The sequence below is a fragment of the Hyperolius riggenbachi genome, chromosome 8 (assembly GCF_040937935.1).
Source record: "Hyperolius riggenbachi isolate aHypRig1 chromosome 8, aHypRig1.pri, whole genome shotgun sequence".
In the NCBI taxonomy this organism is placed as follows: Eukaryota; Metazoa; Chordata; class Amphibia; order Anura; family Hyperoliidae; genus Hyperolius; species Hyperolius riggenbachi.
In genome coordinates this window covers 207,767,268-207,773,273 of record NC_090653.1, presented here as the reverse complement: position 1 = coordinate 207,773,273, position 6,006 = coordinate 207,767,268, and the positions used below count along the sequence as shown (strand labels likewise).

Sequence of the window (6,006 nt, the reverse complement as noted above, 5' to 3'; positions counted from 1 at the left end):
TTCTGGTATAATAAACTCTGATATAATATAACTTCTGTTTTTTGGCCCATACGTGATGCTGCCTCTGGATATAGTAAACATATTTCACAGTGTGAAACCCATGGTCAACTGCTGGTTGCAAGTGAGTTGGTGCCTGATGACATTTGTAAGACAAGAAGAATGCACCGGCGCTGAATTTTCAGTACTGTACAAATAAGCAGCCCAGGGAAAATGAGGAATAAGGTGAACAAAAAGAGAATGCAGTGTCACCACTTCCACTTTGCAATCACTGATAAAAGTATCATCACAGTCCTCCCATGGGATTGTACGCACTCCCGGTTATCTCTTTCCTGGTTAGTGATGACGCTCCTGGTAGCATGTGCAGCGCAGTACAGGCTACTTTCACTTGTAGTGCAGATCAGAGTGGGCCACTTGCTGCAAAACTAAAGGCTGCCATACACTGGTCGATTGCCACCAGATCGACCAACAGATAGATCCCTCTCTGATCGAATCTAATAGGAGGGGATCTAATGGCTGCCCATACACTGCACACAGATTTTGAATTGATTTCAGCATGAAATCTATTCACAACCTGTGGATGCTTTATAGGAAAGGCGATTTACTTACCTGGCATTTCTCCAGCCCCTTGCAGGTGTCTGTGAGACAAACAGCTGCAAAGTGCTGGAGAAAGCCCCAGGTAAGTAAATCGCCTTTCCTATTCTTTGCCTGATGACTCCTTTAAAGTGAACCTCCAGACTAAAAATCGACTCAGCAGCACTGAAAAGGCTTGATGTTTCTTTAACAGTTTCACAGCATCAGAACTTTGTTTCTCTTATACAAGCCTCATTTTTAGCTGCACAGAAGAAAACTGCCCGAGCATTTTTCCCCTGATGCTGTGCAAAGCATGATGGGATTTCTGATGTTGTGCTCTCGTTCTGCTGTTTTGGTGCAAAAAATTTTTTCTTACATTTTTATTTTGACATTTGAAGCCTAGCGTGTGCAGCTGGGAGGGGTAATCAGGACACAGGACAGTTGGAACTGTGTCTCCTGCTCCTTGTCACCTCCTTTCAACCAAAAAGATGGCTGCCCCCATGACAAATATGGCAGCCCCCATGAATCACAAACAGTTGCCTGTTCTTTTAAAACAGGGCGAGTAAGAGATTATATTACCTATCTATTCTAATTAACATAACTAATGCAACTTAATGACAGTATGTTTGTTTAGGCTGAAGTTCCCCTTTAAGCAGAGAAACAAAAAAAAAGTATAAGGATTTCTCCATTTCCTTTAAAATGAGAATATCTTTCAGTCCAAACACCAAGGACAGAGAAGTGTTCTGCACTGGACCCCTGAAGCTGGTAATGTAGCGCTACTCTGGCCACCTGAAGCACTTACAAGCTTCCCTTGGGTGAGGGCAATGTGGACACCACACTTCCTCCTGAAAGGATATGTTATTTCCCAGGAGCCCCTGCTTTCCAGAGGCAATGAGGGATGGGAGAATGTGACAGTGAAAAATGTACAAACCACACAATCTGCTATCTCTATTTTATATTGTTTTTTAAATTATTTGCCCAAACTCTAATATAATGAACATTAATTATAGGATCTAGCAGTGTTACTCACTGCTAAATCATGCTGCATTTTGTAATAATAAAGCTTAGCATTAAATGCTTGTTTGGGGACAGCAACATGTATGTAGTGCGCCTCTTAAGCGCCACTAATGCTGGGAACACACGGCTCGATTTTGAGCCATTAAGATGGCTCGATAGATAATTTCCGACATGTCCGATCTCCCGCCCAATCGATTCACCGGTTGATTCCGGATTGAAGTGAATGAAAAAAGATAAGAGAAACGAGCAGAAGATAAGATAATTGACTGCGGAATTGAGCGGTGAAACTAACGAGCGGGGGAATCGAGCCGTGTATGCCCAGCATAAAGGTACCCATACACTATTAGAGGCTTTTACAGCTAGGGGTAGTTTCCTATTCAGCTTTACTACATTTACTAACAAATAAAAGTATTACAGGATGAATAGTTTTAATTGTTAGTAATTGTAGTAAAGCTGAATAATAACTACACAAACAGAAAAATCATTGTTTCTAATTGTCAACCTCCATTTACGTTTCAAAGTAAACCTAGCCTGTAAAATCAAGAGAATGAATTACATGCGTAGTAGCAGTGGCTTTCCTGGGGTCTCATATTCTTATTTTCACTTTCAGAGGTAAAAATCTGATATCTGAAGCCATGTCAGTGTGAAGTAAGATTTGTTTTGTTTCCTTTTACTTTTCATGAGTGCTGCAGGTGCATTCAGCTACAGTTTGACTGGCTCCACTACATACATAAAACACTGGTCTTTTAACTCTTGCAATGCAAAAACAAATATGTGAACAAAACACAACAACTTCATGTCACATGTCAGTTCAGATATTCTTCAAGCCCACCATACACTATCATATGGGCCTTATATCGGACTCACTGCACCACTTTATATAACATCTGATGGACTGTTGATCTAACCATTGGCATCATTATCGTTGTACTGTTTGATACAGCACAAAGCTATTGAAGAAAATGCTTGAGTACCACATCTGCCCACATTGCCTCATCCTCCCTACTGACCCACCATTATCAACCTTAACCACTTCCCGACCGCCGTATAGACAATTGGCGGCCGGGAAGTGGACCCCGCAAGGACCGCCGTATTGACAAATGGCGGCGGTCCTTGTAGGGGCATGGGAGGCGCGATCGCGTCATTCGTGACGCGATCGGCCGCCGGGGACTGGCTCCGCCCACCTCGTGCTGTAACCCGCCGGCCGTTTGGAAGCGCCGGCCGGTTACTAGCACCCGGATTGCCGCATACAAAGTGTATAATACACTTTGTAATGTTTACAAAGTGTATTATACAGGCTGCCTCCTGCCCTGGTGGTCCCAATGTCCGAGGGACCACCAGGGCAGGCTGCAGCCACCCTATGTCGCACCCAAGCACACTGATTTCCCCCCCTGCCCCAGATCGCCCACAGCACCCCTCAGACCCCCCCCCTGCCCACCCCCCAGACCCCTGTTTGCACCCAATCACCCCCCTAATCACCCATCAATCACTCCCTGTCACTTTCTGTCAACGCTATTTTTTTTTATCCCCCCCCCCTGCCCCCTGCCCCCTCCTGATCACCCCCCCCCCCACCCCTCAGATTCTCCCCAGACCCCCCCTCAGACCGCCCCCGTGTACTGTATGCATCTATCCCCCTGATCACCTGTCAATCACCCATCAATCACCCCCTGTCACTGCCACCCATCAATCAGCCCCTAACCTGCCCCTTGCGGGCAATCTGATCACCCACCCACACTAATAGATCGCCCGCAGATCCGACGTCAGATCACCTCCCAAGTGCAGTGTTTACATCTGTTCTCTACCCTAAACACCCACTAATTACCCATCAATCACCCATCAATCACCCCCTATCACCACCTGTCACTGTTACTCATCAGATCAGACCCTAATCTGCCCCTTGCGGGCACCCAATCACCCGCCTACACGCTCAGATTGCCCTCAGACCCCCCCTTATCAATTCGCCAGTGCAATATTTACATCTTTTCTTCCGTGTAATAACCCACAGATCACCTGTCAATCACCTGTCAATCACCCATCAATCACCCCCTGTCACAACCACCCATCAATCACCCCCTGTCACTGCCACCCATCAATCAGCCCCTAACCTGCCCCTTGCGGGCAATCTGATCACCCACCCACACCAATAGATCGCCCGCAGATCCGACATCAGATCACCACCCAAGCGCAGTGTTTACATCTATTCTCTCCTCTAAACACCCACTAATTACCCATCAATCACCCCCTGTCACTGCTACCTATCAGATTAGACCCCTATTTGCCCCTAGGGCACTCAATCACCCGCCCACACCCTCAGAACACCCTCAGGCCCCAGCCCTGATCACCTCACCAGTGCATTGCTTTCATCTATTCCCCCCTCTAATCACACCTTGAGACACCCATCAATCACCTTCTGTCACCCCCTAGCACACCTACCCATCAGATCAGGCCCTAATTTTCCCCGTGTGGGCTCCTGATCACTCGGCCAAACCCTCAGATCCCCCTCAGACCCCCTTCCGATCACCACCCCAGTGCATTGATTGCATCTATTTTCCCCTCCAACCACCCCCTGAGACACCCATCAATCACCTCCTGTCACCCCCCTAGCACTCCTATCCATCAAATCAGGCCCAATACAACCTGTCATCTAAAAGGCCACCCTGCATATGACCGGTTCCACAAAATTCGCCCCCTCATAGATCACCTGTCAACAAAATTTGCAAATGCTTATACCCCTGAACAGTCATTTTGAGACATTTGGTTTCCAGACTACTCACGGTTTTGGGCCCGTAAAATTCCAGGGGGTTATAGGAACCCCACAAAGTGACCCCATTTTAGAAAAAAGACACCCCAAGGTATTCTGTTAGGTGTATGACGAGTTCATAGAAGATTTTATTTTTTGTCAAAAGTTAGCGGAAATTGATTTTTATTGTTTTTTTTTCACAAAGTGTCATTTTTCACTAACTTGTGACAAAAAATAAAATCTTCTATGAACTCGCTATACACCTAACGGAATACCTTGGGGTGTCTTCTTTCTAAAATGGGGTCACTTGTGGGGTTCCTATACTGCCCTGGCATTTTAGGGGCCCTAAACCGTGAGGAGTAGTCTAGAAAACAAATGCCTCAAAATGACCAGTGAATAGGACATTGGGCCCCTTAGCGCACCTAGGATGCAAAAAAGTGTCACACATGTGGTACCACCATACTCAGGAAAAGTAGTATAATGTGTTTTGGGGTGTATTTTTACACATACCCATGCTGGGTGGGAGAAATCTCTCTGTAAATGGACAATTGTGTGTAAAAAAAAATCAAACAATTGTCATTTACAGAGATATTTCTCCCACCCAGCATGGGTATGTGTAAAAATACACCCCAAAACACATTATACTACTTCTCCTGAGTACGGCGGTACCACATGTGTGGCACTTTTTTACACCCTAAGTACGCTAAGGGGCCCAAAGTCCAATGAGAACCTTTAGGATTTCACAGGTCATTTTTGTTTCAAGACTACTCCTCACGGTTTAGGGCCCCTAAAATGCCAGGGCAGTATAGGAACCCCACTAATGACCCCATTTTAGAAAGAAGACACCCCAAGGTATTCCGTTAGGAGTATGGCGAGTTCATAGAAGATTTTATTTTTTGTCACAAGTTAGCGGAAAATGACACTTTGTGAAAAAAAACAATTAAAATCAATTTCCGCTAACTTGTGACAAAAAAATAAAATCTTCTATGAACTCACCATACTCCTAATGGAATACCTTGGGGTGTCTTCTTTCTAAAATGGGGTCATTAGTGGGGTTCCTATACTGCCCTGGCATTTTAGGGGCCCTAAACCGTGAGGAGTAGTCTTGAAACAAAAATGACCTGTGACCTGTGAAATCCTAAAGGTACTCATTGGACTTTGGGCCCCTTAGCGCAGTTAGGGTGCAAAAAAGTGCCACACATGTGGTATCACCGTACTCAGGAGAAGTAGTATAATGTGTTTTGGGGTGTATTTTTACACATACCCATGCTGAGTGGGAGAAATCTCTCTGTAAATGGACAATTGTGTGTAAAAAAAAAAAATCAAACAATTGTCATTTATAGAGATATTTCTCCCACCCAGCATGGGTATGTGTAAAAATACACCCCAAAACACATTATACTACTACTCTTGAGTACGGCGGTACCACATGTGTGGCACTTTTTTACACCCCAAGTGCACTAAGGGGCCCAAAGTCCAATGAGTACCTTTAGGATTTCACAGGTCATTTTGCGACATTTGGTTTCAAGACTACTCCTCACGGTTTAGGGCCCCTAAAATGCCAGGGCAGTATAGGAACCCCACAAATGACCCCCATCTAGAAAGAAGACACCCAAAGGTATTCCGTTAGGAGTATGGTGAGTTCATAGAAGATTTTATTTTTTGTCACAAATTAGCGG

At 45.2% G+C, this 6,006-nt stretch overlaps 1 protein-coding gene across 10 annotated transcripts in view; it reads right to left on the bottom strand.

Annotated features, from left to right (window-relative positions):
- The window catches only part of NR6A1 (nuclear receptor subfamily 6 group A member 1), a 592,176-nt gene that overhangs the window by 215,862 nt on the left and 370,308 nt on the right, over nucleotides 1–6,006 (bottom strand). The window lies entirely within an intron of this gene.